The sequence below is a fragment of the Osmia lignaria genome, chromosome 14 (genome assembly GCF_051020975.1).
Source record: "Osmia lignaria lignaria isolate PbOS001 chromosome 14, iyOsmLign1, whole genome shotgun sequence".
Lineage (NCBI taxonomy): Eukaryota > Metazoa > Arthropoda > Insecta > Hymenoptera > Megachilidae > Osmia > Osmia lignaria.
In genome coordinates, this window is record NC_135045.1 from 5708162 (window position 1) to 5730159 (window position 21998).

Below are 21998 nucleotides of genomic sequence, written 5' to 3' on the forward strand. Positions count from 1 at the left end.
AATAAATGAACTCGCTTCTATTCGTTTTCTATTACAACTGCGAGGGAAAAGTAACTCAAGTTTAACGGGTTAAATAATAAATAAGAAGTTTCGGATCCGAATTCCTTATTGGTACAGTTGTATCGATTCGAGGAAATTCAATAAAAGCAGCGGGAAAGTTTCAAGGGGACATTTTGTTTCTACCATACAACAAACTCGTCTGATTTCACGTACCCTAAGTAACTCATTCTCTTCGTTCTGCTGCATCGACATACAGCGGAGAATTTACCGACATGAAACAGTTTGCTTTTGCTCGACATATCGCTCGCGACAGACTGCAGACGCGTGCAATACAAGCACCTGCACTCTGAAATGTATATCAAACTAAACACAGTTTCACTGTTAGCAAATTGCATTCCATTCCCCGGGTGTAAAATGGTAAAACATTCGACCGTAGTGGCTGAAATTGAATTAAAGGTCAAAAATATATCAAATATCGTTGATAACTTAGGATATCAAAGCAAGATTTAAATTAATTATAAATTGCAAATGATTCTCTGATGTGTGGGTACCCGAGAAGTCTGGACGGCTCGGAAAAGGGCGAGCGGACTCAGGCGGGTTTCCGAACTACATGAATGTTCGGCTAGGCCGAATTTTTCCGAACCCGCCCGATCCCACCCAAGATAGTAATTTCGGGTACCCGCGCACCCCTAATATGCAGATATGTAAAATTATAATATGTAAAATTTTGTTAACTGGTCAAGGTGATCTAATTTCCTAAAGCTCCTTCAGAAAGTGAAAAGTTATTTTCAGATACTTTTAATTCCTTTCCTGCACGTTTGAAGCACTCTGTAGAAGGGTTTAAGTAGGTATATACGAATTGCAGGAAGGCGATAGAGAGGTAAAGAGGGCGGAATGTTGGCAAGGGGTCTGAAACTCGGTGTGAGCCAACAGATAAGCACTGATCCCAATTACACGTTGGGTAGACCGGTTTCCAGGCAGAACGGATCATGGAATATTGACTCCATCTTGATTACTTGGCTCCCATCAATACAATTGAGTGATCGATATACCTTGAATTTCCACTACTTGACTTGTACACGTATCGTGTTATGCTCGTGCACACGGAAGATTGCTTCTTTTTTTTATTACACATTCGATTGATATTTCAAATATTTCGAAATTGAATGTATTGTATTTGCTATTCTATTAAAAAAGACATGACAATACCTTTTACGTTTATAACATAGCTACGTGCACGGTAGATTGCACCTTTTTTCCATTTCAATACTAGTTAATATTTGACAAAATTGAAACCAAAGTATATTTACTGTTCTATTAAAAAAGACATCAAAAAAAATTTTTTTTTATATTTGCAAGAAATTTTCATTCCAAGGTAATTAAAATATTTTTTAAATTTATACAAAAATTGTTTGATTTTTACTAAAATTTTGTATTAAACATTTGATAAATGTTTATGTATAGCTTGTGATATAAACAATTATATGCTGTTGATATACATAGTGATACAATTACGGTACTGTTAAATAATGTAATTCTGATTATGGTATGAATAATTAGGACATCGTTATCCAATTTAGTAATTCGATTATTTACAACGTTGAACAATAATGGTATATTTGGCGTTAACAGATTATGATAATTTTATTCATTATCACAATATTGTGCAAGTCTTTACTATTTTGTATGTGTAGAATAATAGAATAATGGATGTGTATAATAATTATTTTACTTATTAAAGAATATCACGTAAAAGTAAATAAACATAGAAAATGTAGAATTTCTTTTTTTTTCTTTTAACATAAATATGTCTTGATAAATTTACACATATGAAATCTCACTTGTTAAGTTTAATCGACGTTTTTCACACTTTCACAAGTACATTTTTACTTTTGCTCTGTCCCCTACGTAAAAACTCATTTCCTTACATTGCTGAAAAAAAACCATTTCATGAATTTAAATACATGAAATTTTATTTGCAAACTTTAATTTACATGTATTCAGAACTAAATTTCATTTCTGTTTAGTTATTTACATTAAAAGACACGTTTCTGGTAAAAGCAGATATAGTGAATTTACATATACAAAGTTTCGTTTGTAAAAAGTAATTTACCAAATGAAATACAAATATTTAACTTTTAACACTTACTTACGACCATTTATTACGTCTGCATTGCCACACAGAGTTAATTTTAGTATAGATATAAAATTGCAAGATTGATATTTTATAACTTTCAAATTTATATAAACAGATTGAACGCTTAGAGATGTTAAATAGCAGATCAGAATCCAGTGGATAAGAACATGAATACATAAGCTAAATTTTAAACTTCACATTCAGCTAGAATTCTCTCTGATTAATTAATAGCTCCCATGATTGGCGAAATCCAATTAGAAAGCTTAACTAAATTCCGGATTACAATTTAATAAGATTTAGATTGTTTAGTACAGATGAATTTCAAGTCAAAATCCTTTAAGTACAGATGAACTAGGATCAAAATTATTTTCATTCAAATAATATATTATATAGTTAAATCGGCAATTTTTGATAATGAAACAACCAAACTAGTCAAGATGATGGATTTAAAATTTGTTATTTTAATTCTATAATTGAATTTTACTATGCACCACATTATTTTTTTTTATAGTTAATGGTATTATTAAAAATAATAGTGATTATCAACTGACATTAAGTTTCAGCCTTCTATTGCTCAATTCTCCACGACCATCGTTATCAGAACTCATTGTTTCGCCTTCGAACAAAAGTCGAACAGCATAGTTTTCTTTCTAGTGTTGAACGATTTCCCAGCCGATTAAAAGAAACAATGCGAGCGTTCGTTAAAAGCGTAAAAAAGCCGATAGCGAGTTCTTTCGAATGGTTTCAACTTAATTTACTTCTTTTCCCTTTAAATAACTGCTCTGTGTCCGCTTTTAAGCTGTGTCTTCAAAATTCAGTTCGAAAATTTTTATTAAACAATGACTTGGATTAAAAATTTTTATTTTTATTTAAACGATCATTTAGCGAGTTAATGGGTTTGAATTAAATTAGACTAACCTTAAAGTAATGCAAAGCTTAGCGACTGAATTACTAATTAAAGTCTCGTAGATATACAGAAGGATAATTCTAAGGATAATTCTTGGTACGCTATTTAAAGATTAAGGCCTTCTACATTTATGAATAAGTTTGAGAAGGAAGTGATAGTAATGTGTAACATAATACAGAATTTAAAATGAAGACCTAATATGAGAAAGTTTTTTCTCAAAATTGTTTAATTATTTCAAATTAGATCGGAACATTTGATTATTAGCTTTATAGATTAAGAAAACTAATTGTTATTTGACATCCCTCTATGTAGGTGTTACTGATCACAATGCGAATAAAGTATAAAACAAAGAAAAAATTTAATCGTTGTATGAGAAAAAAATAGATTTATAACTAGCCATTTTGAGTATGCTAATCGAGATTGCAGGTAAAAACTCGGTCAGGAGGAAACGATGTTTGGGTTCAACGGAGGTAGCTGCAAACAGATTTTCAATTCTGACCAATCCTTCTCCATTAGCTGACTCATTTCAAATGATTTTCAAAGGAAAGAAAAAGAGCTGGAACTGTGAGTGAAAAACTTTCAAAACGAAATGCATGGAATATGAAGGTACTTATGAATACCTTTCATTGGTCAGTTAATTAAAGGAATTGTTCCGACTAAAGTTAGATTATTCCACGACATTAAATAAAAATTGAGTGAAAATTAATGAAAAATATGTCATCAATTGGAATAAATAATTATGTAAGAATTTTCTTTTATATTACTTACTATATTTTGAAACTTTTATATTGTTAAATAGTACCTGCTATTAATTTCTTATTTTGATACCATTAGATGGTAGATGGAGGATACATAAAATATTGGAACTCTTCTCTTAAATCACCAAAAATAAATGTTTCTAGTGGAAACCAGAGATTTTATTTCAATTACAAATGGAAAACGCTACACTTCGCAAGAGTGACGATGAATTCAGCTCTCGAGTCTGAAAGTGATACCTAGTATATAATGTTTCAGCAATCAAAAGTAACCTGAAATCTTCGTGAAAGAACTATTTAAATTTCAACCTGTATAAATCTCGTTTAAACATTCCTGCGTAAACTTCTGTAGAAAATTTATACATACGATGTATTTATATAAAAAAGCTGTACAAAATTAGCGAAAAATTGTGACAAGTGCAAAAAATATTCTTCTTTTAATAATTCACCACTGAACAGAGAGAAATAAGTTTATATAAATGAGTTAATATTTTATGAAAATCTTAGCTATTGTATTTATATCATCTCTTAAAGGGTTAATCTTTGGAATAAATAAGGCAGTGGCGTATCTACAAATAAGAGTTAATCATTTGAAAAATGAAAAGCTTCTCAGTAACATAAAAAGCTTTTGCAAATGAGTAAGAAGAACTTCATTTGACTTTCTACTGTAATTTATTCCTAATGTCCTTTCAATTTCCACCTAAAGTTACTTCTTTGTGAGTAATGAATGCAACCACTAATGAAACACCAGATCTCAACGGAAGATTATCTATAAATTTCATGAAACTGTTTAAAACATTAAAAATTCTATTAAAACCAATGACAATATTGATTTAAATATATATAACTCAACTTCTATCTGCGGCCACTCTTTTTTAAATTCGTGGAACGTTTTAATACTTTGTGATATCACTTATGTGAGAAGTGTTTAGGAAAATTTATAATAACATAATCTATCAATATACAAAAGTTCATTGAAATCTGAATCGATTGATTGCTTATCGGTAGACCTTACTCTATTTACAGAGTACCAAACCTTATTTCACGTGTACATAGAAAGATATCGTTTCTACTAGCTTGAAGATGGAGAACGCAGGTTCGTTATTTACAAATCATTTTTCTATTTCAAACTTAAGACTACATGCTATCTGAAAACAGTTAGAGAAATAGGTAGCAATAGGAATTTATAGAATAACTTATGATGATTGAATAGAATAACTTAGAAAGATTGAAACTGTATCTATTTGTTAGATAAGAATGATTCAGAAATTTTACATATAATATATCGATAAATACAGATGATTTTAATATCGATTAAAATTGTTTATTCTAAACAAAATTATCATTATTCAAAGTTTGAAGTTTGAGATTCATCTGATAAAATCTGTGGTCCGTTTTACATAATATAATAAATCAACAAAACCATTTACTCTTATTTTATAATACTGCAATTCCATTCGGTTTTTTGTTGTTTAATTTAGCCCATATCAGAGTAATTAATTTACTTGTTTGAGGAATAAATGGAAAGTATACTAATTTCAGTAATGTCCCATATTCGCATGTATGCTTGATGATACTTTAATTAGTTTAGTGTCAACGTTTCAACCAGCTGGTTTTGCGTTTCCCCGGAGGGTCACAGGGAGCGCGTATTACAAAGCGATTATTCAAGAGAACCTAGAAGTTGTCGAATCGAAGAGAGGGACTGATTAAAACTTGTGAGTCTACTAATTATTCGACAGATTGTAGAGACAGAAAAGGGAATTTCGAACGATAACGCAGCTTTCACCCTCCGAACTTTCAAACTAATTGTAAGTATTAAAGACAGTCTGATTAAATTTTCGTGAAAACACTGGCCAATTCGATCGTAAACTGAACAATCAGATTTCAATTTTGATAAAATTCGAACAATACATAATTTGCGGGAGATTATTAATATTTATCAAATTATCTTTAATTACATTGAAATTTTTCTTTTTGAACCGAAGGAAACGATTTCAATTGAAATGAATATTAAACAAATTATTCAGTTATTTACAAACTTGAGCTACGGATAAAAGGGAAATCTACGGCCTCGGGTCAAATCTTGTTTTTAAATGAGATCTTTTTCTCTTGCCCTTTTTCTATACGATTAAATACTTTAATTTTATCTAGAATAAATTTCAATTTCTGAACCAAGTTTTTCAACCAAAGAAGCACTCAAAGGTTTAATAGCCCAGGGGCTCCAGAAATCTTAATCCGATCCTGCAAAAGGAGCATTCGTCATTAAAAACAACTTAATTTCAATGAGAGTTATCAGTACCAGGAATCAACGCAAAGCAGCTTTTAGCGTGTTTTCGCGGAAGTAAAGATTTATCCTTTGTATTATCTCATGCAATACTCTAATTTCGCAAATAACGTCCACATTTTCTTTCTTTTTCAATAAATGACCGTGGATCTTTCACAAAGGTAAAATCTGGTATTTGTTGTAAAGTTGAACGATTAATTTAATCTCTTTCAACACAGTATCTCTTTTAAAATCAAGCAGATTACCAATGGTCTTTGAATTCTTGCATTCGTTTTTATACATACTGTTTTGAGATATGCACATGGAATGTTTTTTAGATGGACATAATTTTATTTTTTGATCTTTTATGTAGTCTCTATTGATACACTTTTAATCACGTTCATACAGTCGCTGGAAATATCTGAAAAATTCGTCGCCAGAAGTAGTCTACTCTTCAAAGTCACTTTAACTGTTACTTTACTTTTGATTGCTTCCATATCCTCAAAACGAATTCCTTTCATGACGAACTTCAATTTTGGAAACAGAAAATAAAGATATTTTGCCATTGTTATTAAATATAAAATATAGAAAAATATAAACGATTATTAATAACTCCCCTATAAAAATTGTGTCGAATTTATAAAACGTTGAAAATTAAAAACATCCAAAATAAAAATGAAATGAATGAATAACAGTCCACGAATTTCATCGACCAGTTAAATATTTGCGCAAGAAAAATGTTGCCGGTAAATCTATAGGCGTGTTTGTTTTAATTAACGTCGGCAATCCCCAGTTGGATTAGTTTTATAAACCCGATAATACATGATAAATCAATTACCGAATTATCGGATTATTGCCCGGCGTCGAGTATCGACGCTTTGCTCGTTTACACGAGTGTTAATATCGCCAATGTTTGCGGACACATAAATCGTTAAATGGCGACTGTGAAATATTTGTCGCTAATGTTTTCTTGGTACGTGCTCCTGTTTCGTTCGCTAATAATTTTGAATGATTTAGGCATTGATGGCTAATATTCGATGAACATTTCCCTACCATTCGAAATAAATATACTTTTATTCAATTGAAAATTAGATTTAAAAAATGTTGAATTAAAATTGCCTTTTGTGACTCCTGAGAACTCTATTTATTATCAGAAAAATTTATAATTTTACAAATTACGTACTCATCTAGGGAAAATAAACAAATATTGATTTCTTATCTTTCTTGCTTGTATATTTGGAACAAAGACGTAAATACTGATAATTTTTTGATGTATTTTTTATATTTTAAAAGTGCTTCGTTTTCAACTAAATTAAAAAATATTTATTCAACTGAAATTAGACAATTTTCTTGTATATTTTTGGGAATAAAAACTAATGAGATCAACGTTGAAAGTAAATAGAAATAAAAATGAATAAAAATTCTTGTATCTTTTTATATTGGCCTTTTTCACTTGTTCAAATATATGCATTTGTGTTAACAAACGAAAATTAAACTAACGATCAAATGAAACAAAACCGAAAATTAAATTGCGAGATATTCAATTAAAAATATTCGATGCCCGCTATTGTATATGTATATCAATCAGAAACTGCTCTTTTGCATTATTTTCATATTTGTTTAGGGAAATATCACATAAACGAATAAATTGAAATTAACGTAAAATAGTAAAATCATATACATAATTCATTTATTTATTAAACGTTAGACTAGACAAAATTATTTTATTTTGCTTTAAAAAATTTTAATGCACTCGAAATTCCCAATAAGCGTCTCAACATTTCAGCATGTAGACACAAATGGCCTTGGTATAGCACTTTGAACCCTCTATTCTTTGATTTAAGGAATAACGTTGTAAGCTCCTTTAAGGGTCGTATCTATGGCATAATGCTCCCAGAATTCTTGATATTAAGTTCCATAGATCATAAAATTGACGTACTGACCGAGAATTTTGTCTGTGTTCTGCAGCTGAAACTAGACGTATATATACAAGGTGTTTACAGAAAAGGGGCTAAATATATAATTTTCATCAAATATTAATAAAAAATATAATATTGTCAAAGCTATAAATTGTTTTTAGTTCCAACAATACAAATAATTATCTTACCATAATTTTTCTTTGATATTTACAGAAAGCATTTTTATGTCTTTTTAAAATATAATTTTTCGCGTAAGCGACCTGATTTAATTATTAATATAACGTAGTCCTTTTCAAAACACCCTGTATAATGGTGTATTTCATAGGAACGCAGAAAATGTAATATTGGTCGCATGCCTGAAATTCTCTGATAAATGAAGAGACAGGTAGTTTTATCAATATTAATTATTCCAAATGATCACATCCGATTATGTATGATCGTTGTACAGGAAATGTTTCTTCCCATTTAACAATACCTACCATGCCTCATTAGCTGAAATTCCCATTGGAGTAATAATTTTATTTTTATAATAAAACTGATATTGATGCTTCATAATGATTCTGATAATGATCCTGAATGATAAGTTTATTATATGTAAATATGATAATCAATACGAATGCGCAATTAAATTAACACATTTCAAATACATAATTAAGTACATAATTAAAAAATATCAATATCAATTAAAAATTTTATAAGCGAGTGGTTCCCAATATCGTCATTTTCCTTGAGAAAACCTAACCGGAGAAGTGGGAATCGCAACTCTGAAATCTCGGAACCTTGAAACCCCGGAACCCGAGGAAGACTACGAGAAAAGTGAAATTCTAGGGAAGGGGAGGCCTATGTCGAAAGCCCGAAACCCGAGAAAGCCGATAGGGAAGGTACCATATAATAAAACTACCCTCTATCCATTTATGACGATTGTTAAAATAATGAATTTGAAATTTCGCATAATAATTAACGCAATTTGCTTGCATTCGAAAGTACCATCGAACGTACGCGACGCTTTCACAAATATCCAACTCAACAGCACGATGATCAGCTAAATGGCTTTCAGCTTTGCAGATCAAAGGATAGTCGAATCATATCACACAATGAACACAAAACGCAGTTGAATCAGGAATACCGACAGATAGGTATATACAAGCAACACATCTGCAAGACCCCTGCAATGATTCATTAATGCTCTAGTCTCCACTGAAATGAGGTTTAATCTAACAATAAGATAGAATCCATGGCACAGGTCTTGGCCGTGCTTGAGTGGCCATAGCTACAAAGACCGTTCTTACTACTGGTCTGCATTCTCACCTAAAACCATTTCTAATTGGCCACGAATATGTTCTATAAAATTAGAATACTAAAATATCAATTTTATAGGGAATTTGAACTTTAGTGACCTTTGACCCTATCCTTGCTAAATACTTTTAGCACCAAAAGTGTTAACAATAGTTTGTGGAAATGGGCTGATGAGATTCTATTTTAAAAAATCGAAGTTAATTTTTAAATCTTTTTCACGACTCTAATCACTTAAAAAGTACAGATACATATTATTGCAAATAATAAAAATATTTCTAGTGGGCGAAATTACTGTTTATGATGTGTAATGGAAAAACAGAAATTGGAAAATGATATGATGGAGCGTTTCACGGAAGAAAACCGTAGGTTATCGATTAGTTTTGTGTAATTCTTAATGATTCTTCAACTGCCGGCAAGAAATTCGCACGGAACCCCTTGAGAGTTTTCAGAAGATTCGAAAGATGCACCAGATGGACGAACACGATCTCTCGTAATGCGTTCCGCTTGTTTTCCCCCGTATAGTAAGATAAAAACTGAAGAAACTTACCAGTTGGAGTAACCGACCCTTACTATTTTATCCATTTTGAAGTTGGAACTCTAAATATGGTATTAATAATTAGCAACGTAACTCGTGTGGAAAAATATTTTATGAATATTACGCTTTTTATATTTTATATTTTTTTAGTTGAATATTTTCAGCACATAATAAACTTGCGACTAGAATTCGTGCCTTTCTCTTTGCTTCTACTTTTTAATCCCCAATATTCTCAAAATTAGTGTACTTTTTCGAAAAGAATATTAAACCGAATTTATAAGGTTGTGCAAATTACACGAACTGTGCAATCAAATTCGTAGATACAAATACAGAGTGATTCACTGGTCAGTTGACTCAAAGGCAGTGTCACCAATCACACCACAGCGATAACGCCGCGTCCGCATGTGTGATCTGTCGACCGAGCTGATGTTACCCTAATGTCATCGGTGGCTGCCGCAAAGACGGCTGTGTACATATGTGTGAATACGTGAAAAGAAAACGAATGTGACGTGATCGGTAACACCTTTGAGTCAACTAGCCAGAAAATCACCCTGTAGATCGTTCCGTGTGAATACAAACTTGAAGTTTGGGAAAGTGAGAAAGTTTGGCTTGAATAAAATCCGTCCTGTCAGATAATAATTTGCATAAAGTTGCCGCAAATAATTGGACGTGTAAACAAATGTTCAAACCCAGTGTAGACACATTTCGACGATTCAACTCTTTGGCACAAGATGTTAGTTCCCTACAATTTTAAGTGAATATTGTTTCTTTTTTATTTACTAAATTTTTTATTGAATTTTATAAATCGTTTATTCGATTTTAAAACATTAAAATCTAAGAAGTATATTTAAATGAAAAATCTGAGGTATATGAAGTATTGACTCATAAAAATCCAATATTCTTTTTAAACCCCTCTTAGTTCATACTTGCAATTACCGCAGTAATTAGCTTCTATTTATAAGATCTGCGAGGAAACCAGCGCAAAGACGTCAATAGTGTAAATATGAGAATTTAATCCCGGCGTAAAGTTACTCTGTCCGTAGATCCTATTAGCAGCTTTGAGTTGTTGATTAAAGACTTAGGGGCAGCAATACGCGCTAAAGATAAGAGCAAATATACATCAAAGGCGGAAACATTCATAAGTCTCGCCTCGTGAATTAGAAGCGTCTGACACGATCGTTGCCAAATCGCTGGGTAAACAGTACATCGAAAACAGTGTCAACTTCTATAATTAAATAAAAGATGTACGAAAACAAATCTGCACCCTGCAATGACGGGTATAACCGAAAATAATATTATTGTGAATCCAAAAACGTTTACAATAAAATTGAGTTTGATTTCGTTTATATTTACCAATAAATAAAGACTTTTATTAATTTGTATGTAACAGATGGAACATTTTTAAGCGAGGCTACAGCCTCGGGCTCCACTTTACAGAAAAACCCCGTTATAAGTCTTCCAATTTATTATGTCAAACAATATTGAACGAAATTTCGTTGTATTGCTGCCCTTTTTTTTAAATTTAATTTTCGATAGCCCCGGTGTCCCAGAAATCTTAATCTGGTCCTGATTAAAAGTGGTCTAGGACCACTGTCTAGAATTCTTTCCATCGTACTTTCACAATCTAGACTTTCAAGTGCTGAAATTATTCTCCTCTTAAAGTGTGGTAAAGTGAAGTAGCTAATTTAGAAATGGTGCGACGTCCGGATATTAATGCAAATAACTGTATGTCCTTAAGTATAATAGATACGTATGCAGAGTAGCGGACACTAGATTTCACATTTTTATATTTGCATGTCCCTATTATTCATTTTTGATATAGTATTCTGGTGTATAGAATTCTAGCGGTGAAGTCTGTCAAATTTTGATTCATCACAATCTTTTCCTCCATCTTGTGCTTTTCAGTGCTTATGTGCTTCCAATTTGTCGGGTGACAAATTATTAATTAGAAAAAATTATTAAAAAATAACTCACGAAACTATGAAAAAAATAGTACAATATAAAAAAAGAACGAAATATTATGAAATTCCTTTCCCACCAATGTATATGAAAAGATCACGTAAATTATGAAAACACATTTCATCGCAAAGCAAACATTATTGTAAGGAGAATAAGTTGTGCGGAAACGTTTGATGCCAGTGTAACATTAAAAGCGGGAAAGAGGAGGCTTTGAGAGACTTCAAGTTGCGAGATACATTAAAACCATGATGCTGGGATTGAAAGCACAGTTTTCTTTCGTATCCAGCAGGAAAGTGGTATTCATTGAGCGTGTACTGTTCGAGCAATGTGTCTTTCAATGCTTGGTTTGTCTTGTCGATGTGTCTCTTTTCTCGCTTCAGCTTTAAGAAAAAGTACGGTTAAATACGTACATATAGATAATCGTTCTTTGAAATATTAAACCATACTTGTCTACCACATTTGAAGATTCAAATGAATGAAAAGCCTGTATGTTGCTATTACTTATTAATTTTTAGACTTTCCCAAATTTATTAAGAATCCATACGAGATATTAAAAATACCGATAAATAATTTCCAGGGTTTACAGATTAATTAAGACCTATACGAGACATTAAAAATAATAACGAGTAATTTTAATTTCACCTCATATAACATTCCTAAGAATTTCGAACAAGAATAAAGACATAAATTTAAATAAAAGCAATTTTAATTTTGTGTCCTTAATTATACAACAGTAAATATGCTTAATAAAAAAGAAATATTATTTTTGCTAAGTAATGGGGTATGCCATGTGGTCGGTGGGTTAATAAATAACGCAGGTCGTAAAAACCACTAATTAACAACCCAGCTTTGTATGATTCAAGTAGAGAGGATTACTAATGAAAGATTAGTATGAAAAATGTGGATATTTTAAAATTTTCTACGCGATCACGTGTCCCATGTTTTCTCCTCATGCAATCTTTCGAATACTGTCACTATCATCGAGAGTCTGCTTTTATAAAAGCATTGATCCGATGGTTCTGGGTCTATCAACGTTAGGCGAGCATTTTCGAAATGAACCAATATCCCGAAGGCGTTCGTGTACTCTTTCGAATGCTTTCCTATTTGGCAAACGTTTATTAGAAACACAGTCTGCATACAAACATCCTGCCAAAATGGCGTTGTATTCAGCGAGACCATACATTAAATTCATGTCTACCATTTCTGCACTCGTATAATCTGCTATTATCAATTCAAACGCAAACTCTCAAAAAACTGTATCGGAAACTTTCTACGCTGCTATTGAACTGATTCAGAAACAATATAAAGCAATTTTTAAATAATAGTCAATTAGATTTAGATCCACGTAAGTAGCGTGCTGAGAAACGCAACGAAATTCAAGAACCTAAGGGTGAAAATGAATAGTGTTTGAGAAGGAACGACAATGATCGTATGACTGAAGATGATGATCGAGGAGCGAACGTGACCTAGCGACTTTTCCAAAAGAATGTATGGCTCGGGGCGGGAAAAAGAAGAAAGGAATACGGAGTTAAGGGTATAACTTGAAGACGATGGGAGAGAAAGAGTAGATCAAAGTCAGAATTTAGAACAGGAGTTTAGAATTTACAGTCGGAGAGAAGCGTGGACAGAACATACCATAATAGAATTAATAATTATTTAGAAACGGAAATCAGGATTAATGATTAATTTTAAAATGCGTCGCACAATTATAGCCTCTCAATCGTCACTGAAAATTCATTAAATAATTATTCCACAATTCTCGCAAAAAACGTAAATACTTTTATTGTACTTGCGTTAGTTAAAAAACAGAAAGGTGTATAAGTGAAAGGAAAGGAGAAGGAATATGCAGGGGAAAACTATGCTTTCTCTGAATGCCATATAAAAATAGAAAAGTAGCAACATAGGTCCCAAGGGAACGACGGTTAAAGGGAAGCTTTACTGGACGGTTGGCTCAACTTGATATTCCACGCGTTGCGGATTACGAGCGGTAATAACATTCCTAGAACGATTTCGTAGATATAGGACTCGATCTACGGCAAGATCAGCCGACGAAGAATACTGGAAATGGCTGTCGGTGAGAAGCATATTGATCCTTCTCGATGGTCAGCCAAGTTCCTCGAAATGTGAGCAGGTTTCTTTCCAAGAGATCTGAACTCTATTTCATCTAGGCTACAGTATGAAAAATAATAACAATAAAAGTAAAGTTCGAGTGCACACAGATAGAACTGCAAAGTTAAGCAAAATTGAGGATTTTTGTTTTTATAAATATAAATAAAAATTTTAAATTTTGTATAAATTTAGGAGAAATGCAATCTATCTTATGTTCATTATTGAACTTTTGGGTGAAAATAAAAAATCAGTAGTTCTTGTTTTTCAAGTGTAAATGATGCACTTAAATAAAGTACATTTATAGTATACAAAAGAGTAAAATTGAAATCGTTGAAATCTCTCTTCAGTTTTACTAAACGCTGGCAACCCAAAGGTCTACTTTGGAATACTAATGCAAGACGAATAGAGGCAACGCGATATCGAACATTTTGAAATAGTGTCGCGAGTACAAATGCTTTCCGCGAGTGCCTTTACACCAGCGAACGATAAATCTACCTTCAGATTCCTGTCGAAACGGTAGACGATTTGTCGTGTGTCATTGCTTCACAGAACCAAACCACTTTCCTTTTGGACGCCTATTTCGCACCTAGCTGTTTCAAACTGCATATCTTACACCAAATGGAACATGTGGGACATTTCTAGTGAATAGTACGAAATATACCGAAATAAATAACTATTCCTTTTTTCAAATTTCTAAACGAAGAACTTACATCATGTCATGGAAATAATAAATTCTTCTTTATTAATGTTTTATTGTGGATCCATAGAAAAAAGGTGGTTCTTTTATGATTGATTAATGACTCAATTAAAAGGATAAGGCAGACGAGGCGTCGTATCAACTGCAACAGCATATTGTACGTATAGTGGAGCCAGAAGAAGAGAGTGGAAAGGGTTGTATGGTCAGACGATGGCAGGAAGAGAATGAGGGAAACAACGCCAGCAAACAGGTGTCATAAAGTGAGAACGTGTGTTCGGGTGAAGGCAAGTAGTTCAGGTCAAAGGCGTATGACGTGCGAACGATCCTCTACTTTAGCTGATTATACTTTATGAGCAATTTAATGAATTGGAAGAATCAAATTTTCTCATTTAAGTCACAAGAATATTCCTTAAAGATAGTACGACTATAATCATAGATTTATCAACTTACAGTTATATCAATTTAAAGAAGATAACTACAACTGGACAGGTAAATCATTTTTAAACGAAAAATCTTCAAACAAATTGGTTGCACGTGGTTTTCTTGTTTCCCGGATTTTAATCTATCGAATCTTTACTCGTGGGGATACTTGATATCCATTGTGTATGTACACAACTTCTATTGGAAACGTTGAAGTGCTGCATCACAGAATTGAAGTTTTTCAACAACTTCGAGTAACATTGGATAGTAGTGAGAGAGTAACGTGATCAATGGCAAACTGTCGATAGGCATGCGGCGTGAGTTTCAGCAGCCATTTTGAACACTTCCTGTAAATATTATCAGATATCAAACGATATAAAACAGAACTCGTAGGTGAAATAAATTTCATTGTGAATAATTGACATAGAGCCCATGAGACCCAAAATAGCTACTGTCCCCCAAATCCTAATCTCCGTAATTAAAAAGTGAGCTTAGATCCTAGAAACAACTGTGCCATTAAAATATCAGATTTCGAATGTTTTTTAAACTGCTTGTTATTCTAATAGCATTTGTTTTAAAATTAATCATCTGTTTTAACTACAATTATATATACGATATCACTTTTACAATCTCTAACAAGAATTATGAGTGTTTAAATAGAGTACGGTCAGTATTGTTGAAATAAATGACTAGAAATATTTTGAAAATACTAAAAGTATTGAAAAAAACATTTCTGTGCGTGATGTTAAAAAATTGCATCGCTGGTGGTGGTGAAATATCGAGGGAAGTTACGGCTCAAATACTGAAATCGGAACAAAGGATCTGTATAGGAGTTGCGGCGACGCGACGTGTTACAGGCAAATAAAATCCCAAAAATCTGATAAAATATAATACTTTTCAAGTTGATATTTTTGCAAAAATTTTGTTAATTGAATCGAAACAATAAGAAGGTGTATAATTATTTTATAACAAATCATTTTACATTTTTTCCATTTCAATAAATATTGATTAATTAAAAAATTTTAAGAAATATCAGTTATGTAACAATATAATATTTTACTTTTAAACAACATATTTTTTATAATTTCTTAGTTACATCATTAGCGGCAATATTATTGGTCCTTTTTATTTTTGTAACTCGACAACAAGCGCAGATTATTATCATATTATGCGTTTGCATTCCATGAATCAATTGCGACAGATTATACCGCATCATTAACGCCATAAAATTTATTTCATGTATGGCGGTATACCACTACTTCGGTATACTGATTTGTGAACGTTTAATTGGAATGTTTGCACCGCATTTGTGGCCGTTTCGGTCACGCCAACCAATTCTTTTCTATGAAGAGCGATGAATTATATCGCTTTTCATTTAGAATGAACAATCACAATTATGCAATAATTAAAATTATATTCTTCATCAGATACCAAACTGGTATAAGAACTTATTTTTCTGATAACGAGAAAAATAACATTTTGAAAGCAGAAAATTGATACGGTATTAAATAATATTTATTCTACCTATAAAGCAAATAATTCCTAAGCAAATTAAAATCCTTTCCTTCATTTACTTCCTTCTATTACTTGTTTATAATACCCCAAATATTTGATAAATTTCATATCTGTCTTTAATTCAAGGCTTCAGAACGTTGCTTGTAAAAATGCAAATTTATTAAACAAAGTCATCAAGATAAAACGAATTAAACTACGCAATGCTTTTCAAACATATAAATTCATGTTTCACACGTTTATCGCATGATATGACAAATGTATAAGCTCGTGAATTACGAACGTTACGGTGCTATGTAATTCATAGGGATAAACGTCAATAGGGATCTCCAGAATTCGCAGCCTCTGATTCCTAATGTTACCACTGAATATCCATCACTTCTAATACCATCCCTGAATCAACTATAAGTCAAACAAGATCTATGTTTCAACCAAAATATCGACCGTCTGCCAAGAATGATAACGAGTTAAACTCAACTACTGTCCAATTAAATTGTAGTTTCTTCTTGCTAACAACTGTAATTGTTTCGTTATCCAACTGATCTGAATGCATGAAACTCATTCGGCAGGCGCAAAGGTAGCAAAGGAAAGGGACGCTGCAAGATTCCGCTAGAATGCTTCTCAATGATTTTCCACCTCTCCGACTCTAGTAATGGTACTAACTTGTTAGAACGGTATTACAAGTGACAATGCACGATGTATTATTACACAGGTAACAACGAAAGTGACGTACAGTAATATTGAAAACGGAAAATGAAATGAAACGAGGAAAGGGAATGAAGAATTGAGGAAAATTTCAGATAGATCCGAAGAAATATGTATGCGTACATGCTATTTGCTAGTTTAATACGTTTAATACATCTTCAAAAAAAAAAATTTTTTAAAAAGGTAGCTGCTTTGAAACTTGGGCAAAATGTGTACAGATAATAAAGAAGTTTCTTCAAACATGTTCAAAATTCAAGATTGCGATCATCTGTAGGGTATATTACGAAGAAAGGAGGAGAAACATATTACTGGCAGGAGTGGAATACGAACGGATAAACGCGGCCGTAATCCCGGCACGATTCGTCGATAGTGTTACGGAAACGTTCCAGACATTCTACACAGTAGAGCACGTCTTTTCTGACGTCGGAACCGACGGGACGATTTCTGTATGCTCGAATAGCTCGACTCTTGAGAAGCCGGATCAGATGACATCCTATGTACTTTACGCTTTCGATATTACACTCGTAGAAAGATGCGCGGTGAACGCGAATCGAGACCGGAAGGAATGAGACGTACTATACGCACGAGTATCCAGGCTTTCGTTGCTTGCTATCATACGGAACCAATCCATCGCTATTTGCCAGAAGGATCCGCGAAAGCGCGAAATATTGACTTTTACGCTTTCAGAGATTCTATAGGACATAGACAGCCGAATTTTTAAATCAAACGGTAAACGATTAAAAATAAACGTTTTAAAAGTTGAGATTTTAACAGCGGAGTTTGGGTCAATCGTGACCCAAATCTACAAAATATGTAAAGATATTAATTAAAGAAGTAGTGTAAAATTTAGAAAAGAAATGTGACTCCCCCCATGGTCCATCGTTCGAGGATTAAAGAAAGATCGAATAACAAGAAATAACGTTCTCACAGTTTAGTGATTAATTATACTGCTTAATGATTGATTACACTATGAAAGTGAAAATTAGACGGTATAATCTGCTTCATAACACCTGTTAAATAAATTTCTTAGAAACTAAGAGTGATGAAGAAAAATGAAACAATAATCTATAAAACAGAACATTATTCAGGATATGTGTAGAAGAGTAATATAAATTGCAATTTATGCCATTTATAACAATTATCAAATCCAATATAGTAAAGCATTATACTAAAAGCATTAAGGACGAGATAGATAGAATTCCTTTCCGGTTGCCTTATTAAGGGAAACAAATGTACCTATGTCCAGGGAATCTGCAGAATCCGATGAAGGCGCAGATTCGGTGGTTCTGCGGTTATGAATCATTTCTGGTCAAACTAAAGTCACGCCAGGACATATCTCTTCCTAATTTCTCTTCCTCTAACTCCTGCATGCCCTACGTATCTCGTTCTCGTGTTAAATTATCCCGTGTTCGAGTTAATTTTCTGCTGAAATTTAACACAGGAAATACCAATCTGCTTTCGTAGATGAACAAAGCACCGCACAATTTGTAATATACACGAAGTAGTCAAATAACATCTATAAATACTAAACAATTTTAAGAAAATTAATTTTTTTCTTTAATTTGTACAATTACTGAATTTCAATGTAATTGAATTAGTCCGGTTAGGTTTAGACATTAAACTCTTACTCAAATACAAATGTAAGAAATTGCCCTGTACGATTGTTTTAACACTCGTTCCTAGCCAAAAACTATTCGAAACTTGTACGAGTTTATTCTACAAGGAATTGGAAACTACCTTTATGTAGTTCAATACTACTGCAACGTGCGTTACGAAAAGTATCACGTTTCGTTTGTTTTATGAAGAACATCACATATCATTTTGTCACCTGAAGAAAAATACTGTATGATGTGAATATTCACATATTTGGTCTTCTACGATAAAAGCTATTACATTATTATAGAGAAAAAGAAAAATTATTATAAATATGAGAAATTATTGATTTGAATAGTGTTTGCATTGATAGAAAATTCTTATTTATTGAACTTGAAAATTATTATTTATTTGTCAGGAACAGTAATTTCTAAGTAATTTCATTGCTATTTAGATCTTGATTGGAATGCAATGTAGAATAATTGCTTACAGCATGAATGGTTTAAATAAAATACGAGTGTAATTAAATTGGTGTGGCAACAAATAGGATAAATCGGTAAGTTTCACCTCTTTTAACGATTGAGCAGAAAATAGTGAAGAAACTGGTTTCACCTGGCTCTAAAAAGAAATAAAATAAGTAAGTTAAATAAAATTCACATTCTGTAGAGCAAACGTGAAAGTCAATCGATCTATTTCCAAGGAAACTCGATGCAATTCGCATCAGAGCTGCAAGTGAATTCACGGGAAGCATCCGAGCAAAAGCTGAAGGAAGTTGCATCAGGAACGAAATACGAATCGATCAAGAAGAACGAGGGACTGCTGAACTCGTCCACCAGAACGACACGTTTCACCAAAGGCTGTTAAGTCCGAATCCCAAAGGGAGTCCTGAATCTCGTTCTGGTTCACCCTTTGCCTATTTCAACCGGATAATTCGAATAGTTCCATGGAAAAGCAGTAAATGATTGACCATAGAAAACTAACGATCTGTGGTGCCAAAGTGGATATAGCGACTGTCCCTGTATTGATGGTACAACTGGGAAGAGAATAATTTTACGTACGAAAGGTAACATAAAAATATGAAATAAAATTTTGCCACGTATGGTTTCGTTTCCAAGAAAATTAAATTTGAAAATTACTCAATATTTGTAAGAAAATTTGTTTATGACAGAGAAAAAAAAATTTCAATTTCAAATTTAATTTATTTGTTATTAATTTAAAATTAGGAATTAATTTTTCTCTTTTACTAATGAGAACGTTAAGGAATAACTGGTGATTACTTTGTTAAATAAGATTATGTTTCAAGACGGTTCAGATTATTTAAATTTTGCATTATAACACCCAATAGAACATCAACCTCTAACGAGTTTAATTGAGTCTTATGACAATACCGCACGCTTGCGTTAACATGTATTTGCACATTCCGTACAAAAAGTCTCGCTTATATTTGATCTGCTAGCAGAGCAGTTCTACCTTGGTAAATCTATGCGAGCTTGGAGAAACGTGTGTAGAACGAACCGTACGCAGTTTGTTTTTATAGAGAATCTGAAGCCGCCGGAATGGCAGAAGGTGAGCCAGGAATTACCTTGGGATATCTATGCGGAAATGCTGAAATTTCAGTAGTAGAGGATAGGTAGCCAGGCTGCCAGGGGGTAGAGGTCAGTCTCGCGTGATGGCTAACGAGCCTGGTGATCGTTGAAAGAGAAGTGGAGTAAAAAGGAAGAAAGCTGGCTTGAAACGCCAACATTGCGGCCTCCAACCCGCCGAGCATTTCGCCTGAAACAATTTTACGCGGCGCACTTCGTGTGCTACCTTACTAGACTGCCTGTTTAATAAACAGGTTTTATATTTAGGTACTTCGTTTAGGTAGATAAACCGTGTATGTGCCACTCAAACCTCGACGTTCTTTGACTTCAATTATTTTAAAACAGTTATTCAAGTAATAGGGTATTCAGTTTCCCTGGCAAACATTTTTCAAACGATTCCTTTAAATAAATAAATTCAATGATATAATTTTTTATCCTATTTCCTATTGAAATTGTTTAGAATATGCATAATTAATAGGTTAATTCAAAAATGACAGAAAGAAAATTTTCACATGTATAATTTTCAAACAAAAGAGTTAGCAAAAGAATTTTACTAACAGTAAAATTTAGAAAAAATCAAATTAATTTGTTAGATTGTGAATCTACACCACGCAAAGTCAACAGCAAAAACAAGCTGTGTAAACTTTATTTGGGAAGAATAGAATACATAGCAACGGAATAGGAATTGGGTTTGTAAGTGATCAGACAAGTAGAATAAGGCCGAGAGTGTCGCAGGTGGTCAAACAAGTAGAATGGGATCCTGGCTACTATAAATGTCCAGAAAGGTAAAATAAGGTCAGGGATAACTGTGCTGACCAGCCAGTTCAGATTGTATTGATAAATTCGTAGGTGGTCAGGCAGATGGCACAGGGTATGTTTGTAATTAGACAACTAGTATCTGTGAGGCAAATAGTGAATCTGACAAGTAGTAACGAATTGATAACAGTTTGAGATGACATATTCATAAGGGTCAAAATAAGGTGACTTTCATATTATACAGAATAAAAGAACTGTCAATGTTTCCAAATTTGCCATCCATAAAAAAATGCATATTTCCTTTCGTTGAGGACACTTCTTCACAAATGTTCTTTAATTATCCTCTTTACGCTTCTGAATAGTACATTATGTCAAACTCGAAAAGTTTAAAAGAAAATGAGAAGTATTTACTGTTGTTAGGGTATGTAATATGAAGAATACTTCATCACGAGTTTACACTCATGAATGAGACAAGTAAGGGAAGGCTCGTTGCTTATGAGAAGCTTCTCAAGGAAGCGTAATGCTAAGAAAACATGGTCCACTTTTTGAATCGTACATCACTTCTATATGAATAGGAGAAGGGTCAAGTTGGGTTACCAGAAAAAAAAGATAAAGGAAGAGTAGAGAAGTTGAAAAAAGTCAGAGGCTTTCTTACGATCCGAAGGGAGCGCGAAAGCAATTCCGCATCGAACATCGAACGTACCCAACCACCTTCGATTTTTACTTTCCACGAGGACGAATTCTGGGGAGCACATGGAATCTCGGGTACGCAATACGAACAAACCTGGTAGTTCGACCTAGTGAAACTGCTTGGTTCCCGCAAGCAGTATCCTCTTTTATTCCCCGAGAGAT

The 21998-nt window shown here is 32.9% G+C and overlaps 1 protein-coding gene across 1 annotated transcript in view; it reads right to left on the reverse strand.

Annotated features, from left to right (window-relative positions):
- Positions 1-21998, reverse strand: part of LOC117607272 (neurotrimin) — a 99367-nt gene that overhangs the window by 39514 nt on the left and 37855 nt on the right. The gene's annotated exons all lie outside the window — the stretch shown is intronic.